Source organism: Somniosus microcephalus, chromosome 2 (genome assembly GCF_052327205.1).
Source record: "Somniosus microcephalus isolate GS21.2 chromosome 2, FLI_Smic_1.0, whole genome shotgun sequence".
Classification (NCBI taxonomy): domain Eukaryota; kingdom Metazoa; phylum Chordata; class Chondrichthyes; order Squaliformes; family Somniosidae; genus Somniosus; species Somniosus microcephalus.
This window is the reverse complement of record NC_140988.1, coordinates 335,368,074-335,395,744: the sequence shown is the minus strand read 5'-3', so window position 1 is coordinate 335,395,744 and position 27,671 is coordinate 335,368,074.

The following is a 27,671-nucleotide window of genomic DNA, read 5'->3' as shown; positions in this document are numbered from 1 at the left end:
CTTGCTGGATGCAATGATTTTGGGTAGCTCAGCAAAAAAAGTGTTGCAAAACAGCACTAATTGGATTTATCAATCAGAGAGATCGCTTGGATGGCTGGTGTGCAAAACTGAAATGCCACAGTCTTCTAGTAGAGAGGTGGTATCAACGATGGACGGTGTTACACAGAACAGAAGACTTCAGAGATGATCTGTGCTCTGATGCTCCTTGTAACAGACACTGAGGACAAATGCAAATAAGGTCAATGGGCATTCAGCGGTGGATTGTGAGAAGGCTCAAAAAATGCAAGAGAACTCAGGGGAAGCATTTTAAAAGAAAAGTGCGCACTTCCGTCCATCGAGGAGATCTTCCAGACCAGGTGCCGGAACAAGGCCCGCTCCATCATCCAGGACCCCAATCACCCTGGGCACAAACTGTTCTCCCTCCTGCGGTCTGGACGTCGGTACCGCAGCATCCGAACCAGGACCAGCAGGTTTAAGAACAGATTCTATCCACAGGCAGTGCGCCTACTGAACTGCTAATCGCACTGCCCCATATATTATGGTTATATGTTTATGTAAATATATATATTATACTTATATTACCATATATTTATCATATTACATTACTATTATTTCCAGTGGTAATCACAGAATCTACAGTGCAGATAGAGGCCATTTCGGCCCATCGAGTCTGCACCAACACAAAACCCACCCTATCCCCGTAACCCCACATATTTAATCCCCTAACACTAAGGGTCAATTTATCATAGCCAAATCAACCTAACCTGCACATCTTTGGACTGTGGGAGGAAACCAGAGCACCTGGAGGAAACCCACGCAGACACAGGGAGAATGTGCAAACTCCACACAGACAGTCGCCCGAGGCCAGATTTGAACCCGGGTCCCTGGCGCTGTGAGGCAACAGTGCTAACCACTATGCCACCGTGCCCCCGGTTGTACTATTCATCATATCCTGCAACTTGGACTGTTATTGCTATACTTTTTGCTTATTTGCTTATTGTTTTTATTTATACTTGTTTTTATTTTTTTGCTTTTATATTATATGCTTGTATTGTGGGAGTGAGTGGGGAGTAAGCATTCCATTGTACTAGTTACATATGGCAATAAAATGATCTTGAATCTTGAATCTTGAATCAAAGTGCTTTACAGCCAATGAAGGACTATTAAAGTGTAGTCACTGTTGTAATGTAGGAAACGCAGCAGTCAATTTGCGCACAGCAAGGTCCCACAATCACCAAGGTGATAATGACCGGATAGTCTGTTTTAGTGATGTTGGTTGAGGGAAGGCACAAAATGAGCAGACACGACTTCAACCCAATTTTTGCAGCCTAACAAAAAGTTCCTGCACCACTTACACACAGCTAACGTGCTGGAAATGTCATGGAAACTTCCCACCATAGAAGTTGAGGGCAGTTTCTCAGAGTGATTGGAAGTAGGTAGCAGTGCCCCACAGGGTTATGTGCTGAGGTCGCTTCTATTCAGTCTGCACATCAATGTGAGGTTAGAGGGAGTGGTGTCTAAATTTGCAAAAATAGGAGGCGAAGTAAATAATCATGAGGACAAAAGGAAGTTGCAAGGGGATATTGATAAGATAGTGAAATGGGCAAAAAAAAGTGGCAAATGGAATTCAGTGTTAGTAAACGTGAGGTGGTACATTCTGGCAAAAAAAAACTAATGTAGGAAAGCTGGATAATGTGAAAAAGCAAAGAGATTTGGAGGTTCAAGTTGACAAAACATGAAAAGCAGCAGCAGAAGTGGATAAAGCCATAAAAATCTAATGGAATAAGAGGTTTTATGGCAAGAAGTATAGAATGTAAAAATCAAGATGTAATGGTGAATTTGTGTAAAACCTTAGTAAGGCCAAGTTGGCGCACTATGTGCAGTTTTGGGCTCCACATGATTGGAAGGTTTGCTGAGGCAATAAAGAGGGTACAGCACAGTTCACTAGGATGCTGTCTGGTGTGAGGAAATACAAATACGAAGAAAGACTTTAAAAATTGGGGTGTTTTCATTAAAACAGAGGAGATTATGTGGTGATTTGATAGAGATGTTTAAAATAATGAAGGGGTGGGACAAAGTAGATAGAAACAGACTGTTTCCAGTGAATGAGGGGTATAGAATGAGTTGGGGGGGGGGGGGTGGGGGGGTGGCGGCGGTGCAGTGATAAAAGATTGAATGGAAGAGATTTAGGACAGAGAGAAGGAAAAGCAATTTTACACAGACAGTTGTGAGGCTGTGGAATGCACTACTGGAGTTAGTGATAGAAGCAGAGGCCATACCCCTGATTTTAACTTGGGACCAAGTTATTTGGGCAGGGGCCAAGATAGATGGCAAACTGTTCACACCTCCTTCAGCGTGAAGCCCAGGAGATTTAACTCTGCATAGACCTGGCCAGTCTCCCACCTGAACCCCGCAGGAAGTAATAGCTGGCCGGTGGATGGGAGCGTCGGTTGGCAAGAGGCTGGTTGGCAGGGCTTCGCAGTCGTGAGGGAGACCCAGGATAGGTTCCTCTTGGCCCACGAGGAAACTAAAAAAATAAAATTCACTTACCTTTCTGGGCCTTTTCTTGGCCCGGCACCCCTTTCCGTTAGGTTGGCCTGATGGAGAAGACCCTGCACAGGCCTCTGATTAAAATTGCAGTCATGTCTCAATGACATCATCGGAGCCTGATCTGCCTACTTAAAGAAGAACCGATGTATGTCCCTCTCGCCTGCTCAGAAGAGCAAGGTAAGATCACAGAAGGCAATGGGATCAGTCCGGGTAAATCTCACGGGCCACGTTGACTGCCTGCCTGCCTGGTTTCTTCTGGTTGGGCAGAATTAAAACTGTCCCTCATGTAAACATTATCTTTTATATTCATTCTTGGAATGTGTGTAGCGTTTGCAAGGCCGGCATTTATTACCTATCCCTAGTTGTCTTTGAGAAGGCAATGGTGGGCCTTTTTCTTGAACCATTGCAGTCCATGCAGTGAAGGTGCTCCCACATTACTGTTAGGTAGCGAGTTCCAGGATTTATGTCCCAGCGATGATGAAGGGATTTATAAGTAGATTAGATAGGTGATTGATGTGGAGGATAAACACCAACGTGGACTGGTTGGGCCAAATGGACAGGTTCTGTAAAATTGCTATTTAATCTCATTTGTAAATTAACCTGACTATGAGTTTTAGCCTGAATATAATGGTTTGATTGTATGATATTTATTGACTTTCAGAGTGGACTAAAGAGCTTGATGGGCAGTCCAAATAGTCTCCAGTGCAAAGTGATGGAAGGTGTCATCGACAGTGCTATCACGCGGCACTTACTCACCAATAACCTGCTCACTAATGCACAGTTTGGGTTCTGCCAAGACCACTCGGCTCCGACCTCATTACAGCCTTGGTCCAAACATGGACAAAGGAGCTGAATTCCAGAGGTGAGGTGAGAGTGACTGCCCTTGACATCAAGGCAGCATTTGACTGAATGTGGCATCAAGTAGCCCTAGTAAAACAGAAGTCAATGGGAATCAGGGGGCAAACGCTCCACTGGCTGGAGTCATACCTAGCACAAAGAAAGACGGTTGTGGTGATTGAAGGTCAATCATCACAGCCCCAGGACATCGCTACAGGAGTTCCTCAGGGCAGTGTCCTAGGCCCAACCATCTTCAGCTGCTTCATCAAGGGGTATTCCCTCCAACATAAGGTCAGAAATGGGGATGTTCGCTGATGACTGCACAGCGTTCAGCGCCATTCACAACTCCTCAGACAATGAAGCAGTCCATGCCTGCATGCAACAAGACCTGGATGACGTTCAGGCTTGGGCTGATAAGTGGCAGATAACATTCGCGCCACAGAAGTGCCAGGCAATGACTATCTCCAACAAGCGACAGTCTAACCAACTCCCCTTGACATTCAACGGCAATACCATCGCTGAATCCCCCACCATCAACATCCTGGGGGGTCACCATTGACCAGAAACTTAACTGGACAAGCCACATAAATACTGTGGCAACAAGAGCAGGCCAGAGGCTAGGTATTCTGTGGCAAGTGTCTCACCTCCTGACTCCCCAAAGCCTTTCCACCATCTACAAGGCACAAGTAAGGAGTGTGATGGAATACTCTCCACTTGCCTGGATGAGTGCAGCTGCAACAACACTCAAGAAGCTCGATACCATCCAGGACAAAGCAGCCCGTTTGATTGGCACCCCATCCACCACCTTAACCATTCACTCCCTCCACCACCGGCGCACCGTGGCTGCAGTGTTTACCATCTACAAGGTGCACTGCAGCAACTCGCCAAGGCTTCTTCGGCAGCACCTCCTCTTCCACCTAGAAGGACAAGGGCAGCAGGCACATGGGAACACCACCACCTTCAAGTTCCCCTCCAACTCACATACCATCCTGACTTAGAAGTATATCGCCGATCCTTAATCGTCGCTGGGTCAAAATCCTGGAAATCCCTACATAACAGCACTGTGGGAGTACCTGCATCACACGGATTGCAGCGGTTCAAGAAGGCGGTTCACCACCACCTTCTCAAGGGCAACTAGGGATGGGCAATAAATGCTGGCCTTGCCAGCGACGCTCACATCCCATAAGCGAATAAAAAAAAAACATATTAAAAGGCAATTATTATCATATGGCATGCCCCATTCTTGTGACCTGTAAGCATGCAAGTCTCAATTCATAAGGGACTTGGTCGACCTACTATAATGGCCTTTGTGCTACAAACACAAATTTAAACTAGTTGGAGAAAACTTAAGTCGCACAGAGATATCAAAGATAATAGCTGCTGGCTGGATTTCTGAGATACAGGAAGAAACTTTGAGGGGAATTTATTGTGGTCGGGTGGGAGGTTAAAGTGTTAAAAATCTGAATCCCGACCCCAACCCGCCTCCAAATTGCCCAATTCTGGTTTTAACGGAGGTGGGACGGGGGTGGGGGTGGAGGCGGGCAGCCAACCTGCTCATAGGAAGCGGGTTGGCACTTTACTGTCAGCCGTGGCTGAGTTGGTAGCACCCTCGCCTCTGAGTTAGAGGGTTGCGGGTTCAAGTCCCACTCCAGAGACTTGAGCAGAAACAAATCTAGGCTGACACTCCAGGGCAGTACTGAAGGAGTGCTGCACTGTCGGAGGTGCCATCTTTTGGATGAGATGTTAAACCGAGGCCCCGCCTGCCCTCTCAGGTGGATGTAAAAGATCCCATGGCACAATTTCGAAGAAGAGCAGGGGAGTTATCCCCGGTGTCCTGGCCAATATTTATCTCTCAATCAACATCACAAAAACAGATTATCTGGTCATTATCACATTGCTGTTTGTGGGACCTTGCTGTGTGCAAATTGGCTGCCATATTTCCCACATTACAACAGTGACTCCACTTCAAAAAGTACTTCATTGGCTGTAAAACATTTTGAGACGTCCTGAGGTTGTGAAAAGCGCTACAGAAATGCAAGTCTTTCTTTTTTCTTTTCTTTTAAATAAGATAATGAGTCTGGAAGCCTCGAATTTAACTGTGGCTGGCCGGGGTTCCTGAGCCTCGGGATTCCCAGCAGCTGCATCGAAGCGAGGACCGCCTCGGCGAGCAATCCTTGTGAGTCAGGAGGAGCAGGAGGTACTGCATCCCGGATCCCAAGCTCCCTCACCATCAGTTCCCCCCATTCAAACCCCCTCCCCTAGATCGGAACCCCTCCCCCTCCGGGTCGAGGATCGGACCCCCCGATGGGATCGGACCCCCCCCCGCGGTTAGGGTGCGCATCTACCTGGGATTGCGGCCTCTTGTCCAGTGTTCCACACCCGACTGGAAGTCAGCCTGTCAATCAGCCTGTGATGTCGGACTTCTGGGTTTCCCGCGCTCTACAGGGCCCCCCTGCTCCTGGCAGGTCCAAAAGTAAACATTCCGACCTTTGTCTTTGAAGAATTGAAAGTAGCAAGAAGTGACAGGGGAAATTTTGACTTTGTGCGATAGTGTAAAACGGATGATAGCAAATCGGCAGCTTGTTTTACACCTTGCCTGAATTTTATTTCCAGTCACTTCTTTTTAGAAACAAGTCTAACAATGATTACATTACAACAGACAATAGTATACAACGTAAGTTAACCCAAGTGTACAAACTATATTAAAAAGACATATATTCAATAGAACACATAAATTCTGCTAAATGTTAATTCCCAAGTGCTTTCATCCCAGTTTAACAGAGTTATTGCCAGTCAAGTTAATTTAGTTAAAAACAGAAGCCTAGAAATGATGCTGAGGGACACTAGTGTACCAGCACCTAATTCATTTGTCTAAAATTCCTCTTTTCCATAATTTAGTGGAGATGTTAACCAGGTTAAAATAAATGACTTGTTATCTCTGCTAAAATAGTGGAAAGAAAATATTCAGATAAATGTGGTCAGTTTCCACATGTGCGCTGACGACACCTAGCTCTATCTCACCACCACCTCTCTCGCCCCCTCCACTGTCTCTAAATTGTCAGACTACTTGCTCAACATCCAGTACTGGATGGGCAGAAATTTCCTCCAACTACATAGGATTACATAGGATATACGGCACAGGAACAGGCCATTCGGCCCAACCAGTCCATGCCGGCGTTTATGCTCCACTCGAGCCTCCTCCCGTCTTTCCTCATCTAAATCTATCAGCATAATCCTCTATTCCCTTCTCCCTCATATCCTTGTCTAACCGCCCCTTAAATGTATCTATACTAGTCGCTTCAACCACTCCCTGTGGTAGCTGTGGTGTATGTGCCTTTAAGAGCAATTATGGTGTATGTGCCTTTAAGAGCCCCAGGTGTGCGTAATGCCGGTAATTGCCACTTGGGCTATATAAGCCTGTGTATTGTGTATATCCTTTAGAAACCTCCCCCCCCAGACTTGCTTAGTAAATACCTATGAACCAACTCCTGTCTTCAGTGTCTTTATCTACACACGGACACTACAGTGGCGACGAAGTGGAAACAGACTTACCTGCAACTCGGCAGCACCTCAAGGACATCGATTCCTCCAGCGTCCAGAAGACTCAAGGAAGTAAGAGAAACTGTGGTTTCACCAGCTGGCCAAGCTGGTGACAGGTACTGCGCTAATCCTTCCTGGGCGTCAGGCTGGAGCTCCAGCGGCGGGCTCTACAGCTGAGACAGGCAGCGAAATCGGAGGCAAGCAATAACGGACTGGGAGGGTGCACTCGAGAGACGGCCGGCGCGGCAAGCAGGTCAGCGTTTAGACCTCCGTCGGGAACGAGTCTCCAACAGTGAATAAACGGAAACCACAGTAAAACAGCGTTGTTATCGGTAGCAGCGGCGGGAAAGCGCGGGAAGCGCCATATCGCTGCTACAGAGAGAAAAAAAAAGCGCGGGAAGCGCCATATCTTTTCTGAAATGCCTAAATCTGGTAATATTGAGGCTTTTGATGGTGAAATAGAAGATTGGACCACATACGTGGAAAGAGTAGAGGTTTATTGCACTGCAAATGGAATAACAGATGAAAAAAAAGCTTCAATACTTCTGAACTTAATGGGCGCGAAGACATACGGGCTGTTACGAAATTTAATCACTCCAGCCAAACCAAAGGACAAGACTTTTAAAGAAATTGTTGATACCCTGCAGGAGCATTTAAACCCAACACCGCTGCTGATAGCGGAATGATTCAAGTTCTTCAAGAGAAATCAACACAAGAATGAAAGTAACGCTGATTACCTAACCGAATTAAGAATGCTATCAAAGTACTGCCAATTCGGAGCAGGACTATCGGATTATCTTCGAGACAAATTTGTTTGCGGTCTCTTAAGTGAAGGAACACAAAAAAGACTGCTTTCTGAAAAAGATTTAACATTGGGCAAAGCTTTCAGTATGGCTGTATCATACGAAGCAGCAGCAAAAGGAGCTGCAGAGATACAACAAGAGACACAGGACTTCGGCACCCATAAAATGACACAGGAGTTCGGAAGATGTTATCGCTGCGGCAGATCCACCCATAACCAGAGGGACTGCTGGTTCAAGGGCAAAGCATGCAGGCAATGTGGTAAGATTGGACACATTGCACGGGTATGCCAATCTGGACAAAATAAATCCACTGACAGAAAACAAAAAATCAATAAAGAAAAGTACAGGAAGGCACAAATGATGACGGACAATAGCTCCGAAGACCAGAATAGCGATAGCGACTCCGGAAACAAGAGACTAAGCTGTCTCAAATTACATAATGTACTTGCCAAAGAGGATTACCAAACCATTTGGGTTACCCTCACAATAGCAGGGACCCCAGTTAAAATGGAGCTAGATACAGGATCAGCTCTAACCGTAATAAATCGATGAGATTACGAGAGGCAATTTTCGCATATACCTCTAAAAGACACATCCATTATCTTAAAAACATATACGGGGCAGAAAGTCTACCCCAAAGGAAAAATAAGGGTGCCTGTGGTATACAACGGCAAAGAAATACAAAAGTTGTATTTATACATTCTACAAGATGGTGGTCCACCGTTGTTGGGACGTGAATGGATAAGGAAGATACGTTTAGACTGGCACTCCATTCAGGCACTGACGGTGACCAGTAAGGAAAAAAACAGTGATGACATCATACCTGAACGATTAAAAGACATCTTGGCCAACGCCAAAGAAGTATTTCAAGAGAAACTAGGAACCTTGAAAGGCATCACCGCCTCAATAAAAGTGGAAGATACAGCAATTCCAAAATTTTTTAAGGCAAGACCGGTGCCATACGCAATACGTCCGGCAGTCGAGGCAGAGCTGAAGAATTTGGAAAAGGCAGGCGTATTATCCAAAATAGATTGGAGCGAATGGGCAACACCCATCGTTCCAGTCATGAAGAAAACATTGAAAAATAACTCTGAGGAACAGAAAAAAATTCGCATCTGTGGGGACTTTAAGGTGACTGTAAACCCGGTCCTTCACACGGTACAGTATCCTCTTCCGAGGATAGAAGATATTTTCGCCTCACTATCCGGAGGGAAACGTTTCACAAAAATTGACTTGGCACAGGCATATCTACAGATGGAGGTTGAGGAGACCTCTAAAAAGTATCTCACAATAAACACACACAAAGGCCTGTACCAGTACAATCGACTGGTTTTTGGAATAGCATCAGCTCCAGCTATCTGGCAAAGAGCTATGGAGCAAGTCCTGCAAGGGATTCCGGGGACTCAATGCTACCTAGACGACATCCTTATAACAGGAGAAAACGACAACGAGCACCTTGCCAATTTGGAGCAGGTGCTCACTAGGCAGGCTGAAAGAACGGGGCCTACGAGCAAATCGCCCCAAGTACGAATTTTTCCAAAATCAGATATCATATTGTGGCCACATAATTAATAAGGAAGGGTTGCATAAGTCACCTGAAAAAATTGAAGCAGTTATAAAAGCCCCAGCACCTGAAAATGTTTCACAATTGAGGTCATTCCTGGGATTAATAAATTACTATCATAAATTTTTACCGAACTTATCAACTATTCTACACCCTCTTAATGATCTTCTACAGACAGGAGTGATTTGGAAATGGAACGAAGACTGTAAACGTGCCTTCCATAAATGTAAAGACTTAATCACATCCGAGAAAATTTTGGCTCATTACAACCCATCACTACCAATCAGACTGGCGTGCGATGCTTCCCCTTACGGCATAGGAGCGGTATTGTCCCATAGATTCCCTGATGGCTCGGAACGGCCGATAGCTTTTGCGTCACGCTCATTGAACTCAGCTGAGCGTAACTATGCCCAGATAGACAGGGAAGCACTCAGCCTGGTATGGGGAGTGAAGAAATTCAACCATTACCTACACGGACAAAAATTTACCTTGCTGACTGACCATCAACCCCTCATCTCCATATTCAACCCTAAAAAAGGTGTCCCCATTATGACGGCACAAAGACTACAGAGGTGGTCCCTTTTTTCTAGGGGCACACCAATACAACATTGAATACAAAGGGTCAAAACAGCATGGGAATGCTGACAGTTTATCACGCCTACCGTTGCCAACGATAGAAGAGGCACCTACAGTAGACCCAGTAGAGATATTCCACTCTACCATAGTGGAATGTCTACCGGTGACAAATTCTGCCATTGAAAGGGAGACAAGAAATAACCCTACTCTCTCACGGGTCTACGATTTAACAGTGAAGGGATGGCCAGCACATGGCGAACCACTGTTGCCAGCATTCTCGCAAAGAAGAGAACAGCTGTCAGTGTGCCGAGGAACCTTGATGTGTGGATCCAGAGTGGTGATTCCACCCAAACTCCAGGATAAAGTGCTAAAGGAGCTTCACGAGGGGCATCTGGGTGGAGTGAAAATGAAGAACCTAGCTAGGGCGTTTGTATGGTGGCCAGGTATCGATGGAGACATCGAAGACATGACCAAGAGCTGCCTAGGATGCCAGAAGGTCCAAAATGCTCCGCCACAGGCCCCTCTACATCCATGGGAGTGGCCCTCATCTCCCTGGCAAAGGGTGCACATCGACTTTGCTGGTCCATTTATGGACTCAATGTTCTTAATCGCAGTTGATGCACACTCCAAGTGGCCGGAGGTAATAAAGATGTCCTCCACCACCACGGAAAAAACCATCACAGTATTAAGGACCATATTTGCCAGGAATGGGCTGCCGGAGCAGATATGTTCTGATAATGGACCGCAATTTGTGTCCGAAGAATTCAGAAAGTTCTTAAAGAACAATGGGGTAAAGCACTACATGTCCGCCCCATACCATCCCGCCACCAATGGATTGGCTGAAAGGTTTGTCCAGACCTTCAAGAAGGCCATCAAGGCCATGGGTAATGAAGACATAAAACTTCAGCACAAGGTGGATAACTTCTTATTTGCATATAGGAATGCAACGGATATGGTTACTAACCAAACTCCCGCCATGATGTTCTACAATAGAAACCTAAGATGCCGGCTGGATTTGGTCAAGCCCAACATCCGAAGGGACGTGGAGAACCGGCAGTTTCAGGGCATGAATGAAAGGCCAACTAGGGCCTTCCAGATAGGCCAACCGGTTTTGGCCCGGGACTACCGTACCGAGAAATGGCAGCCTGGAACTATCTGCACACAATTAGGACCACTGATGTATACCGTGGACATCGGAGACAGCATAATAAGGCGCCATGCTGACCAAATCATCAAGTCATCCGAAAAGGGGCAACCTACACCACCACTCTATACATCTAACGATGAAGTAGAGATACCCATATCTGCCTCCGATCCGGTGATACTGGAGCTCGATGAACCCGACACTGGCCTTCAAGCCGAATCAGCCTTGCCAGAAGAACCGACTACACCACCAGAAACTACTACACCCCCGAGGCGTTATCCGGACCGAGTCAGGAAGCCTCCTGAGAGACTAACTTATAATTAATTAATACAGCCATGTATATTATTTTGCATATAACATGTAATTAATAATTACTTAAAATATGATGTACTAGCTAGCTAGAAGGGGAGGAATTGTGGTGTATGTGCCTTTAAGAGCAATTATGGTGTATGTGCCTTTAAGAGCCCCAGGTGTGCGTGATGCCGGTAATTGCCACTTGGGCTATATAAGCCTGTGTATTGTGTATATCCTTTAGAAACCTCCCCCCACAGACTTGCTTAGTAAATACCTATGAACCAACTCCTGTCTTCAGTGTCTTTATCTACACACGGACACTACAGTAGCAAGTTCCACATTCTCACCACTCTCTGGATAAAGAAGTTTCTTCTGAATTCCCTAATGGATTTCTTGGTGACTATCTTATACTGATGGCCTCTAGCTATGCTCTTCCCCACAAGTAGAAACATTCTCTCCGTATCCACTCTATTAAAATCTATCATAATTTTAAAGACCTCTATTAGGTCACCCCTCAGCCTTCTTTTTTCAAAAGAAGAGAAACATAGAAACATAGAAGATAGGAGCAGGAGTAGGCCATTCGGCCCTTCGAGCATGCTCCGCCATTCGATGAGATCATGGCTGATCATCCAAATTCAGTACCCTGTTCCTGCCTTCTCCCCATATCCCTTGATCCCTTTAGCCTTAAGAAATATATCCAACTCTTTCCTTAATATACTTAATGAACTGGCCTCCACCGCCCTCTGTGGCAGAGAATTCCACAGGTTCGCCACTCTCTGGGTGAAGAAATTCCTCCTCATTTCTGTCCTAAATGGCTTACCCCTTATCCTTAGACTATGACCCCTCGTTCTGGACTCCCTGGCCATCAGAAACATCCTTCCTGCATCTAGTCTGTCCAGGCCTGACAGAATTTTATAGGTTTCGATGAGATCCCCTCTCAATCTTCTAAACTCCAGTGAGTATAAGCCCAATCGACACAATCTCTCCTCATACGTCATTCCTGCCATCCCAGGTATCAGCCTGGTGAATCTTCGCTGCACTCCTTCCATAGCAAGAACGTCCTTCCTCAGGTAAGGCGACCAAAACTGCACACAATACTCAAGGTGTGGTCTCACCAAGGCCCTGTATAACTGCAGCAAGACATCCTTGTTCCTGTATTCGAACCCTCTTGCTACGAAGGCCAACATACCATTTGCCTTCTTAACCGCCTGCTGCACCTGCATGCTTACCTTCAGCGACTGGTGCACAAGAACACCCAGGTCTCTTTGCACTTCCCCTTCTCCCAATCTATTGCCATTCAAATAATAATCTGCCTTCCTGTTTTTGCCACCAAAGTGGATAACCTCACATTTATCCACATTATAGTGCATTTGCCATGTTTCTGCCCAATCACCCAACCTGTCCAAATCGTACTGGAGTTTCACGACATCCTCCTCACAGCATACCCTCCCACCTAGCTTTGTGTTGTCTGCAAATTTGGAGATATTATATCCAATTCCCTCGTCCAGATCATTAATATATATTGTGAACAGCTGAGGTCCTAGGACCGATCCTTGCGGTACTCCACTAGTCACTGCCTGTCACTCGGAAAACGACCCGTTTATTCCAACTCTTTGCTTTCTGTCCGCCAACCAGTTCTCTATCCAAGTCAATACCTTGCCCTCAATCCCATGTGCCTTAATTTTGCACGCTAACCTCTTATGCGGGACCTTATCGAAAGCCTTCTGAAAGTCCAAATACACCACATCCACTGGTTCTCCCTTATCTATTTTACCAATTACATCCTCAAAAAATTCCAGTAGATTAGTCAAGCATGATTTACCTTTTGTAAATCCATGTTGACTTTGTCCGATCCAGTCACTGCTTTCCAAGTGCTCTGCTATTACATCTTTTATAATGGACTCTAGCATTTTCCCCACTACCGATGTCAAGCTTACCGGTCTATAATTCCCCGCCTTTTCTCTACCACCTTTTTTGAATAGTGGGGTAACATTAGCTACCCGCCAATCCATGGGTACCGTTCCAGAGTCTATCAAGTTCTGGAAGATGACCAGCAATGCATCTACTATTTCTAGGGCCACTTCCTTAAGTACCCTGGGATGTAAATTATCAGGCCCTGGGGATTTATCGGCCTTCCGTCCCATCAATTTTCCTAACACCATTTCCCTACAAATACTGATTTCTTTCAGTTCCACCCTTTCATCAGACCCTATGTTCCCCGGCATCTCTGGGAGGTTATTTGTGTCCTCCTTTGTGAAGACAGAACCAAAATATGTATTTAGTTGGTCTGCCATTTCTTTGTTCCTCATTATAAATTCCCCCGATTCTGACTGCAAGGGACCTACGCTTGACTTCACCAATCTTTTTCTCTTCACATATCTATAAAAGCTTTTACAGTCAGTTTTTATGTTCCCTGCAAGCTTACTCTCATATTCTATTTTCCCTTTCTTAATTAATCCCTTTGTCCTCCTTTGTTGAATCCTAAACTGCTCCCAATCCTCAGGATTATTGCTTTTTCTGGCCAATTTATATGCCCTCTCCTTGGACCTTATGCTATCCCTAATTTCCCTTGTTAGCCACGGTTGGGTCACCTTTTTTGTTTTATTTTTATGCCAAACTGGGATGAACAAATTCTGTAGTTCATCCATGCGGTCTTTGAATGTTTGAGAGACCCAGCCTGTTCATCGTTTCATATGTATTCCCTCGCATTTCTGGTATCATCCTTGTAAATCTTCTCTGCACCCTCTCCAGTGATTCTATATCCTTTTCATAATATGGTGACCAGAACTATATGCAATACTCTAAGTGTGGTCTAACCAAGGTTTAGCATATCTATCCCTCTAGAAATAAACCCTAGTGCTTGGTTTACTTTTTAATGGCCTTGCTAACCTGTGTCGCAACTTTTAGTGATTTGCGTATTTGTACTCCTAGATCCCTTTGTTCCTCTACCCCACCTAGACACGCACCCTCCAAGTGATAAGTGACCTCCCTATTCTTCCTGCCAAAATGTAATAACTCACATTTATCTGTGTTGAACTTCATTTGCCAATTATATGCCCATTCTGCAAGTTTATTAATGTCCAAAGATGTGCGGGTTAGGTTGATTGGCCATGATAAAAATTGGCCCTTAGTGTTAGGGGGGATTAAATATGTGGGGTTACGGGGATAGGGCTTGGGTGGGATGGCTGTCGGTGTAGGGACCGGGTGCTAGGGTTTGGATGATCAGCCATGATCTCGTTGAATGGCAGAGCAGGCTCGAAGGGCCGAATGGCCTACTCCTGCTCCTATCTTCTATGTTTCTATGTCCTTCTGTAACTTATTGCAGTCCTCCTCAGTATTGACTATCCCCCCCAATTTGGTGTCATCCGCAAATTTAGAAATTGTGTTTTTGATTCCCAAGTCTAAATCGTTAATGTAAATTGTGAACAGCAGTGGTCCCAGCACTGATCCTTGTGGAACACCACTACCCACCTTCTGCCACTGTGAATAGCTGCCCTTTACTTCTACTCTCTGCTTTCTGTCCTGAAGCCAGCCAGCAATCCATTCTGCTACTTGTCCCCTGATTCCGCATTCTCTGACCTTGTTCAGTAGTTTATTATGGGGTACCTTATCGAAGGCCTTTTGAAAATCCAGATAAATTACATCTACAGCTAAATATTGTGACGACCAAAGCCATCGTCTTCAGTCCCTGCCACAAACTCTGTTCCCTAGTCACTGAATCCACCCCTCTCCCTGGCAACTGCCTGAGCCTGAACCAGATGGTTTGCAATCTTGGTGTCATATTTGACCCGAGATGAGCTACCGACCTCATATCCGTGCCATCACTAAGACCGCAGGCTGGATTTTAATTCGGGGCGGGCTGGGGTCGTGTGATCCGCATTTCGCGTTATCCACCCAAATCTAAATCGATGTGGGAGATTGATGCGATTTTAACTTAATTGGCCAATTGAGTTCCAACGTGTGGGAACCCATGGCAAATGAGTTTTTCCAGTCTGAAAGTCGCCTCCGATGATGTCATCATTGCTGCAGCATTTAAGGTCTGCAACAAGCCTTGCTTCTTCTGCAGACTGCCAACCTTTTGGCCTTTCATGCTACAAGGACCTGGAGGCAGAACGACCAGCCAGAGACCTAGGGCTGCTCCCAGGTTTGATGACGTTGCCTTGCAGGCTTTAGTTGAGGGAGCAAGAGCCCATAAAGAGGTGCTCTTCCCTTCTTCAGGGAGGAAGAAGCCTCCCCAGCAGACCAAGGCTGTGTAGATCCAGGTGGCAGAGGAGGTCAACTCATTATCAGTAACCCGCAGAACCTGGATTCAGTGCAGGAAGAGATTTCATGACCTTCTGCACACTGGAAAAGTGAGTATGAATTTCCCATCACCCTCAATCTGATCCCCATTGCCTCTCCTCACCAGCACTCAGCTTTAGCAATCTCTTCCTCCACATCCCACTTGACACTGACATCCAAGCACCCTTACCCATTCCCTCTCTCTCTATGGTCACATTCACCTAACTATTCGACTACGCAGCCCTCACACTCCCTATCATTGTGATGCTATGAAAACAACTGACAACACACAGGGAGAGACTTTGGTCTTGCCACCTCACTCCATCTTTGTCTCCTTCTAAGTATCTATGCTATGGAATCTCTACACTCACTCCTTCATTCTCACTCAACCTCCACTTGTCTCCCTCATTGCAGGAAAAGAGGGCTCATAATAAGCGAGAAAGAGCGAGGACAGGAGGAGGGCCACCCTCAGTAGCCCACCTCACCCCTTGAGAGGAGGCGGTCCTGGAGATCGTAGGAGTGGAGGAAGATGCGCAAGTGGGGGACGGACAGAGGGGTGCATCACAGCAAGCTGGTGACAGAATAGTTTTCCATCTCTCTCATTGACATTGCATGAGTCTTTGATACTGATCCTGAAGCTCTAACAGATGGACTTATGATCATCTGCAATATGCAATGTGCATGTAACCTTGGCATCACATCTCTGACTCTTTCCTTTACTCCCCCACAGGACCATCACAAGCACCCGTCCCCACTAGCCAGGCGGAACAGGCTGAGCCTCAAGACTCCTCAGAGGAAGCTGCAACCTCTGAGGGCGCAGGGTTAGCAGATTTCAGCCAACCCAGCACCAGCGCAGACACTCACATCTCGGTGGGAGCTTCAGGACATAGAGTAGTGTTGTCACCCGGTGCATCACAGCTCACAAGTGAGCATCAGCAGATTGTGGAGACAGGGACAGCAGTGGAGAGTCCTAGTCGGAGGGCGCAGGACTCTGCCAGCTCGGCTCAGCAGCATGTCGACCCTTTGCCTCTGGGTCCATCCATAAGATCAGCGGTGCTGGAGCTCCAGGAACAGATGCAGGAGTCTCTGGCAGGTTTTGTCTCCAGGTTCGCTGCGAGTGTGGAGCGAATGGAGGAGTCCATAGAGAACATAAGCAGAGCCTTTGTGGAGTCATTGGCGCATGAACGCATCACCATGGAAAGGATGGCAACCTCCATGGAGGTGATAAGTCGCCAGAGTGCAGAAAACATGGTGAGTGTTCAGAATAGAATGACATCTCTGGAGGAGCGATGGTCATCTATTGAACAGAGAAACCAGACCTTCATGGAAGTCCTTCTGAGTAGGACTGCCAGTGCAGATACGGGTCCCCATGGCCCCGCTGATGTGCAGCAAGGTGCTCTCAAGCCACTTGCAAGCGCTGAGGGGGGACCTGACCCATGAGAGGGAAGTTGGTGGCAGACATCAAGGAAGTGGGGGCTCCTCTCCAAGCGCTCACACTTCCATGCCACTGCAGAGCCCTCGGTCAGAGCCCCACCAGAGTCCACACCCATCTGAGATCGGCGTCTCAACCCCTGCACAGCCACAGGAGCAGCAGACTGTTGCTGAGCCCTCACAGGTTCGCAACCCCAGAGGACGCCCGCCAAATGTGGCGAGACAGGAGCAGCAGGAAAGTGAGCAAGGGGCCTCCACATCTGCTGAAGCCACAGGGGAAGCACCACTTGGGAGCACGCGTAAGAGAAAGATACTGCACAAATAGTCACAAGTGTAGTCACTTGGGTGAAGTTTGATGTTTTCTGTGAAAAAGCCATCAGATGAATAATGTAAATAAAATATCTGATGGCTACTGCTGTAGTTGTGGCGTGTGTCATTTCGTGAATGGGACTTTCACATTGAGGGCTTAGTATTACTTGCAATTGTCAGTATGGTGGTCAAATTGCTAGGAATCCGCTAGTCCTTGGCCATTGTTGATGCTCAGGTAAGAAGCTGCGAGGCAAAAGTGCTTGATTGGCTAGGCTAAGCAAATCTGGCCAAGATGAATGCGTTCCTTGCATCCCGGGCTGCAATGTTCTCGCGTACTAATGCCGCTGGTTGATGGGCCTTTGCAAGATGTTCGTTTTTGCTCTCCTCCTCCTCCTCATCTGAGGAGGATATGTGAGGAGCCACTTGGTCCTCAGGAATCTGCAAGCCACGATGCTGTGCCATGTTGTGAAGTGCACAGCAAACCACGACGATTCTGGAGACCCTGGCTGCTGAGTACTGCAGGGCTCCACCTGATCTATCCAGGCATCTGAAGCGCATCTTCAGCAAACCGATGGTTTGCTCGATTATGGCTCTGGTGGACATGTGGCTGGAGTTGTAGCTCTCCTCAGCTTCGTTGGATGGTCTCCTCAACAATGTCATCAGCCACGTCCTCAGGGGATTGCCCTTGTCTCCAAGTAGCCATCCGTTAAGTTGGTCTGGCGGACTGAATAGCGGAGGCACACTAGACTGGTGCAGTATGAAGGAGTCATGCCAACTCTCAGGGTACTTGGCACAAACATGCAAAATTTCCTTCTTGTGGTCACACACCAGCTGAACATTAAGGGAGTGGAAGTCCTTGCGGTTGACAAAAATACCTGGATTGCGATGGGGTGCCTTAAGGGCCACATGTGTGCAGTCAACAGCACCCTGCACCCTTGGAAAGCCTGCCAGATTAGCTAATCCAACCGCATGCGCCGTGACACTTGCTTGATCCTTGGTGAAATCGATGTGATTGTGCGCGATGGCAAAGAGGGCATCGGTTACCTGCGTGATGCAAGTGTGTGCGGCCGCCTGGGAGATGCCGCTGATGTCTGCTGCTGATCCTTGAAATGAGCCTGAGGCAAAAAAGTTGAGTGTGTTGGTGACTTTGACGGCCACTGGTAAGGGTTGTCCATCTAGTCCTCTAGCCTGCAGGTCTTGTTGCAGCATTGCACAGATGTCACCCACTACCTCTCGCGAAAGTTGGAGCCACCTTTGGCACTGCTGCTCAGACATGTTGAGGTAGCTGACCCTGTGTCTGTAGACCTTGTTTGGGGGGTATCTCCTGCGCCGACGGACTTCCATGCGCTAGCCCCTTCTGGCCTGTGCAGCTTCAGGTGGGTGAGCAGCAGCTTGGCGCTCCTGTTGCTGCTGCTGTTGGTGCTGCCGCTGTTGGTGCTGCTGTTGTTCCTGGTTCTGCTGGTGCCATGGCTGGTCTTTGTCCTCATCTAATGTCCAGAAGGGAAGTAAATAAATGGCTCCCATGCTTCTGGTATATGCCTCAGTTGAGGAAGCGCTCAGTGAAGGTGGCGAGAGATGTTTCCCAGCAGGTCACACTGGAGATGGGTGTCAGGCTCCAAACTTCCACAGCTGTGGTTATGCCTTCTAAAGGTTCCCCCAGACCTGAGACTACAAAGTCCTGCCACCTGCAAATGATGGCTGATCAAGTCTCCTCTTTAATGGTTGAGCTGCAGCTGATAGTCAGCAATCCAATCGTGCTCCCGCCAGGTTTCACTGTCGTGTTTCAGAACAGGCCTGTTTCATGAGGGAAAAGGGTTAAAATCGCAAAGGCCTTTCAAAATGGCATTATAGAGGCCATTTAGTGCTTGTTAAGGACCTTAACGACCTATCCCGCCTCTTGGAGGCGGGACGGAGACGGGACCATTAGACACGAATTAATGAAAATTGCTTGGAGGCGGGATGGAGGCGGGGTTGGGCCCGCACGCCAATTTTTGCAATTTTAACCCCCCACACGCCTCCAATCCCACCTCCACGGCCCAATGAAAATCCTGCCCTGCATATTTCCACCTTATGTAACATTGCCCAACTCCAACCCAACCTCAGTTCAGCTGCTGCTGAAACCCTCATCCAAGCCTTTATTACCTCGAGACTTGACTATTCCAATGTACTGCTGGCCAGCCTCCCACATGCTACCCTCCGTAAACTTGAGGTCATCCAAAATTCTGCTGCCCAAGTCCCGTTCACCCATTACCCCTGTGCTCACTGATGTACATTGGTTTCCAGTTAAGCAATGTCTCGATTTTAAAATTCTCATCCTAGTTTTCAAATCCCTCCATGCCGTCACCCCTCCCTATCTTGGTAATCTCCTCCAGCCCTACAACCGTCTGAGATATCTGTGCTCCTCCAATTCAGACCACATGAGCACCCCGATTTTAATCGCTCCACCATTGGCGGTCGTGCCTTCAGCTGCCAAGGCCCTGAGCTCTGGAATTCCCTCCCTAAATCTCTCCGCCTCTCGACCTCTCTTTCCTTAAAATGAATCTCGCTGCCCTAATATCTCCTTATGTAGCTTGGTGTCAAATTTTGTTTGATAATCGCTCCTGTGAAGTGCCTTGGGACGTTTTACTACATTAAAGGCGCTATAAATACAAGTTGTTGTTGTTATTGTTGTATTTGTATGCTGGCATCCCACAGTGTTATTTCTGGGCCAGAGAAAGGGAGAAGGAAGAGAGGGACAGCAGGAAAGAGAGCGACAGAGTGACTCAGAGAGCAAGACCAAGAGGGAGGAAGAGGCAAAGATTGAGAGAGAGAGAGGGAGTCAGAGTGGGAAAAAAGAGTTAGAGAAAGAGAGGGGCAGGAGGAGAGAGACAGAGTGAAAGAGAGGGATTGAGGGAGAGAGAGAGAGAGAAACAGGAGAGAATGATGGAGTGAATCAGAAAGAGGGAATAAAGGTGTGAAAATGAGAGAGAGAGAAAGTGGGGAGAAAGGGACAGCGTGAGAGAGGGTCATTGGGAGAAATAATGACTCATGGAGAGAGGAACAAAGAGAAACAAAGGGACAGAAGGAGAGAAAGACAGATGGGTGGGGACAGAATGAAACAGAGGGAGATAGGGATAGAAAAAAGAAAGAGACAGAGGGAGAGGGGAACCAAGTTAATCAGACAGGGAGTGAGAACAAACATAACCGTTAAGCGGGGGGAGTTGTGTGGGAGCTTGAATTTCAGCCATAATAATTGGGTATATTTATCTAATGTCCAATGGGGACCACTGGCCATTTATGCAAAACTTTCCCTCAAGAGATTATATGGGTTCAATAGAGTCAATGATAGGGGAGACCATATATGATCTGTGCCAGGACTATTACAATATCTGATCTGAAGAGAAGAGAAACGGAGAGATTGATTCAATGTGTGTCTGGGATAATCACATGAGAATTGAACTAAATCAACTAGAGACTTTAGAGGGAATTGTATGATTGAACAGCAGAACCTGAGAGGGGAAAATAGTAAATAGTATTGAGACAGAGGAATTTACAAATGAATTGTGTGCTGTTTACTACTTTCAGAATTTTTAAATTATTATTTTTTGTGATTTTTGTTTGGCTGAACAAGGTGAAGGCTATCAGCGTTGGGGAATGAAATACTTTTCCCACTTTTGCCTCTCAGTGTCAGCACCAAGCATTCTCAGGTCAGGCATAGCAGGGGTAGGGTTTGCCCTAAACATGCTGTTCCAGTGGGATATTTCTATTGATCGCACATCCTGTGGAGTCACTTACAGTACAGGAAACTGCCATTCAAACAGGCAAATAAAGTCAGTCTGTGGGACTTACAGGATTACCGCAGCAATAAATAAAACAAATATATTTAGCAGCTATAGAGGTGCATTCAGTAATATTTATCATGGCTGAGAGAACATAAGAACATAAGAAATAGGAGCAGGAGTAGGCCAATCGGCCCCTCGAGCCTGCTCCGCCATTTAATAAGATCATGGCTGATCTGATCCTAACCGCCAATCTGCTATCACAGAACCATCTCCTGAATCTAACAGAATTAGACACACGAAATAGGAGCAGGATCAGGCTACACGGCCCCTGGGCCCGCTCCACTACCCACAGGGCCATGTCCGATCCGAACCTAGACTCATGTCCAAATTCCTGCCCGCTCCCCGTAACCCTTAATTCCCTTTACTTCTAGGAAACTGTCTATTTCTGTTTTAAATTTATGTAATGATGTAGCTTCTACAGCTTTTTGGGGCAGAGAAAGTGTGTATCTGTGCAGTAGTGCTTCTGGTCACTGCTATCCCTCGAGATAGAGGCTACTAAGATCAGAAAGCATTGAATTAGAAAAGGCTATTCAATTCATCAAGACAATCATATTCCTGTAACAGATCAGAGAAGGTCATATTCCTGTCATAGATCAGATATAGTCATATTTCTGTCACAGATCAGATAAGGTCATATTCCTGTCACAGATCAGATAGAGTTATATTCCTGTCACAGATCAGATAAGATCATATTCATGTCACAGATCAGATATAGTCATATTCATGTCACAGATCAGATATAGTCATATTCCTGTTACAGATCAGATAAGGTCATATGCCTGTCACAGATCAGATATGATCATAGTCCTGTTACAGATCAGATAAGATCATATTCCTGTCACAGATCAGATAAGATCATAGTCCTGTCACACATCAGATAAGGTCATAGTCCTGTCACAGATCAGATAAGGTCATATTCATGTCACAGATCAGATATAGCCATATACCTGTCACAGATCAGATAAGATCATAGTCAAGCCACAGATCAGATAAGGTCATATTGCTGTCACAGATCAGATAAGGTCATATCCCTGCCACAGATCAGATATGATCATAGTCCTGTCACATATCAGATAAGGTCATATTCCTGTCACAGATCAGATAAGGTCATATCCCTGCCACAGATCAGATATGATCATAGTCCTGTCACATATCAGATAAGGTCATATTCCTGTCACAGATCAGATAAGGTCATATCCCTGCCACAGATCAGATATGATCATAGTCCAGTCACAGATCAGATAAGGTCATATTCGTGTCACAGATCAGATAAGGTCCTTTTCCTGTCACAGATCAGATAATGTCATATTTTTGTCACAGATCAGATATAGTCATAGTCCTGTTCCAGATCAGATAATTTCATATTCCTGTCTCAGATCAGATAAGGTTATGTTCCTTTCACAGATCAGATAATGTCATATTCTTGTCACAGATCAGATATAGTTATCTTCCTGTCACATCTCAGATATAGTCATAGTCCTGTTCCAAATCAGATAATGTCATATTCCTGCCTCAGATCAGATAAGGTTATGTTCCTGTCACAGATCAGCTAAGATCATATTCATGTCACAGATCAGATATAGTCACATTCCTGTCACAGATCAGATAAGATCATATTTCTGTCACAGTTCAGATATAGTCAAAGTCCTGTTACAGATCAGATAAGATCATAGTCATGTTAAAGATCAGATAAAGACATAGGGCTAGAAATTCAGTAGGCTTTGCGCCCAGTTTTCGCCCAAAGAGGGCTTTTGTGCCACTTGCTGAGCTTTCGCCGATATTCAGCGCTGCGGTAATGGCGGTGTTAGCCAGTAGCACTGCGCCACCACCGGTGACGTCATCGGTGTGCGCAGTGCGCCGCTACCGCCCCGCTACCGGCCCGACCGCCATATTTAGTTGCGGCCGCCTCTTCCGCAGCGGCCGCAAACAGCGATCAGAAAATGGGGCCGTCCTGTAGCCTTAGTGGGGCGCTTTAAGGTGGAGGTGCGGCCGGCCGATTTTTCGGCGGCCGCCTGCCTGCACCTCCTTCCCCGGCCTCCTCCACCACCCCCCCCGCGGCATTGCTGGCTGCTTTCCGCGAACCCGGCACTTCTCCGTGGTGCCGGGCTCATTTGCCGGCACTATCCAGTGGCGATCTCCCCGTTGCAGGCACCTCCCCCTTAAGAGAAGGAGGAGGCCTGCAGTACCACAGCCTGCCGCTCCGCAGCGGGTGGCGCAGCGGCGCCTAGAGCGCTGAAATTCACTTTCAGCGCCCCAAGCGGGGGCGGGCACACCCTGGAATAGCGCCCGGTTCTGACTTGGGGCGCAAAAACTGAATATCTGACGGGCGCAACTGGCTCCGCGCTCAGCGCTAACTTTTGGGCGCACGCCAGCTGGCGGGCCCAAAGTGAATTTCTAGGCCATAGTCTTGTCGCAGATCGGATAAGGTCATATTCCCGTCACAGATCAGAAAAAATCATATTCCTGTGACAGATCAGATATAGTCATAGTCCTGTTACAGATCAGATAAGGTCATATTCCTGTCACAGAGCAGATAGTGTCATATTCCCACCACAGATCAGATAAGATCATATTCATGTCACAGATCAGATATAGTCATATTCCGGTCACAGATCAGATATAGACATAGTCCTGTTACAGATCAGATAAGGTCATATTCCTGTCACAGATCAGATGTGGTCACAGTCCTGTTACAGATCAGATAAGGTCATATTCCTGTCACAGATCAGATATGGTCATAGTCCTGTTACAGATCAGGTAAGGTCATATTCATGTCACAGATCAGATATGGTCATAGTCCTGTTACAGATCAGGTAAGGTCATATTCCTGTCACAGATCAGATATGGTCATAGTCCTGTTACAGATCAGGTAAGGTCATATTCCTGTCACAGATCAGATAAGGTCATATTCCTGTCACGGATCAGATAAGATCATAGTCCAGTCAATGCTCAGATAAGGTCAAAGTCTTGTCACAGATCAGATAAGATCATATTCCTGTCATAGATCAGATAAGTTCATATTCCTGTCACAGATCAGAAAATGTCATATTCTTGTCACAGATCAGATATAGTCATATTCCTGTCTCAGATCAGATAAAGTTATGTTCCTGTCAAAGATCAGATAAGATTATATTCCTGTCACAGAGCAGATATGGTCATATTCCTGTCACAGATCAGATAATGTCATAGTCTTGTCACAGAACAGATAAGATCATAGTCCAGTCACAGATCAGATAAGATCATTTTCCTGTCCCAGAGCAGATAAGGTCATATTCATGTCACAGATCAGATATGGTCATATTCCTGTCACAGATCAGATATAGTCATGTCCTGTCACAGATCGGATAATGTCATATTCCTGCATTGGATCAGATATAGTCATATTCCTGTCACAGATAAGATATAGTCATATTCCTGTCACAGATCAGATAAGATCATAGTCATGTCACAGATCAGATATAGTCATATTCCGGTCACAGATCAGATATAGTCATAGTCCTGTTACAGATCAGATATGGTCATATTCCTGTCACAGATCAGATATGATCATAGTCCTGTCACAGATCAGATAAGGTCATATTCATGTCACAGATCAGATATAGTCATATTCCTGTCACAGATCAGATAAGGTCATATTCCTGTCACGGATCAGATCACGGAGTGCGAGTCATCAGAGAGTGCTGTGAGTTTGGGTAAGTGTGAGAGTTTTTTAATTGTTATTTCTCTTTAAATCATTCTTGATAAGATTACTTAAGCAGTTTAAGTAAAGGGGAAAGTTAAATATTCTGGATTCTGTTGGTTTTAGAAGAGTAAAACAAGGTTACACTGCAGTCGGAGTAAATTGGCACAGCAGGCAGAGGAAACCAGTTTTCTAACCAATCAGCAGGGGTGACTCATTTGGCTGTAAACAAACAAACAGTATAGAAAGACCAGTCCTAGTGCGAGCAAGCACTGAGTGCGAGTCATCAGAGAGTGCTGTGAGTTTGGGTAAGTGTGAGAGTTCTTTAATTGTTATTTCTCTTTATCATTCTTGATAAGATTACTTAAGCAGTTTAAGTAAAGGGGAAAAGTTAAATATTTGGGATTCTGTTGGTTTAAGAAGAGTAAAACAAGGTTACACTGCAGTAGGAGTAAATTGGCACAGCAGGCAGTGGAAACCAGTTTTCTAACCAATCAGCAGGGGTGACTCATTTGGCTGTAAACAAACAAACAGTATAAAAAGACCAGTGCTAGTGTGAGTCAGCAGAGAGTGCTGTGAGTTTGGGTAAGTGTGAGTTAGGGTAAGTGGGGTGTTAGGTGCTCTTTTCAAACTTTAACTCTGTGGGTTGTACTTAATAAGGCCTTTCTGGTGCAGAGTGACTGTTGGTAAACCATTTAACTGGTGTAATTAGAGGGATTGATTTAATTTAAATCCAATTAATTAAAGGGGATACTAGCATCTAAAATCGGGCAGAGGATGTCCATAACTAACAATAAAAAATTTAATTGATTACATAGAATGGAGCAGGTGATGTGTTACTGTTGTGAGATGTGGGAGCCGGTGGACCCCATTGTGGCTCATGGTGATTATGTCTGTGACAAGTGTCTGCTGCTACAGGAACTCCAGCTCCGTGTTGATGAGCTGGAGTCTGAGCTTCAGACACTCTGACACATCAGGGAGGGGGAGAAGTACCTGGACTCTGTGTATCAGGAGGTGGTCACACCTATGAGGTTAATTAATTCAGATGTAGCCCATGGTCAGGGACAGGACGGTGTGACTACGAGTGAGGCAGGTACGGGGGTCCAGGAGGTAGAGCTGGCGGAGCCGCAGCCCTTGCTCTTGTCCAACAGGTTCGAGGTTCTTACTCCCTGTGGGGACAGGAGCAGGGACTGCAGGAAGGATGAGCAATCTGGCCACAGCACCGTGGAACGGGGGGCCATTCAAGAGGGGGGAGTAAATAGAAATGTTGTAGTGGTAGGGGATAGTATTATTAGGGGGATAGATAGCGTTCTCTGCAGCCGAGAGCGAGAGTCCCGAAGGCTGTGTTGCCTACCCGGTGCCAGGGTTAAGGACATCTCCTCTGGGCTGGAAAGAAACTTGCAGTGGGAGGGGGTGGATCCAGTTGTCATGGTCCATGTTGGTACAAACGACGTAGATAGGACTAGGAAGCCGGTTCTGTTAAAGGAGTATGAGCAGCTAGGGGTCAAATTAAAAAACAGAACCTCAAGGGTAATATACCTGAGGCATGAGCGAATTTGGCTAGGACAAATAAAATTAGAGAGTTAAATGCGTGGCTCAAAGACTGGTGTGGGAGAAATGGGTTTTGCTTCCTGGGACACTGGCACCAGTACTGGGGCAGGAGGGAGCTGTTCCGTTGGGACGGGCTTCACTTGGCCAGTGCTGGGACTAGAGTCCTGGCGGATCATATAACTAGGGCTGTAGAGAGGGCTTTAAACTAACTAGTGGGGGGGAGGTTCCTAGAGATCAAATAATAAAAATGACAACAGAGAAGGTCATAGACTTAGGTAGAAGTGGGGAAATTAAAAACCAGAGCGTGTCAGGAAGGGGCAGAAGGTATGGAGTAAAAGGTAAAGTAATAAAAAGGGCAAAAGCAGGAACTAAGTGTCACAAAACATCTTTGAAAGTTCTCTATCTGAATGCACGTAGCATTCGTAACAAAATAGACGAGTTAATGGCACAAATAACGACATATGGGTATGATCTTGTGGCCATTACAGAAACATGGCTGCAGGGTGACAATGTCTGGGAATTAAACATACCAGGTTATTTAACGATCAGGAAGGACAGGCAGGAAGGAAGGGGAGGTGGGGTGGCTATGTTAATAAAGGAAGGAATCACTGTAATACAGAGAAATGATATTGGGTCAAAAGATCAGGATAATGAAACAGTTTGGGTGGAGATAAGGAATAATAAGGGGAAAAAAACACTAGGGGGCGTAGTCTATAGGCCTCCGAACAGTTGCAACTCTGTTGGACGGATTATCAATCAGGAAATAGTTGAGGCTTGTAATAAGGGAACATCTATAATTATAGGGGATTTTAACTATCATATTAAATGGACAAATCAAATTGGGCAGGGCTGCCTTGAGGATGAGTTCATTGACTGTATTAGGGATGGGTTTCTTGAGCAGTATGTAACTGAACCGACCAGGGGGCAAGCAACATTAGATCTGGTCCTGTGTAACGAGACAGGATTAATTAAAAATGTCCTAGTAAAGGATCCCCTTGGAATGAGTGACCATAACATGGTTGAATTCCATATTCAATTAGAGGGTGAGAAGGTTGGATCTCAAACAAGCGTGCTAAGCTTGAATAAAGGAGACTATGAAGGTATGAGAGTGGAATTGGGTAGAGTGGATTTTGAAAATAGATTAAAGGGTAAGATGATCCATGATCAGTGGTGTACATTTAAGGAGTTATTTTACAACTTCCAAAAAATATATATTCCACTGAGAAGAAAAGGGTGTAAATAAAAAGACAGCCATCCGTGGCTAGGTAAAGAAATTAAGGATAGTATTCGA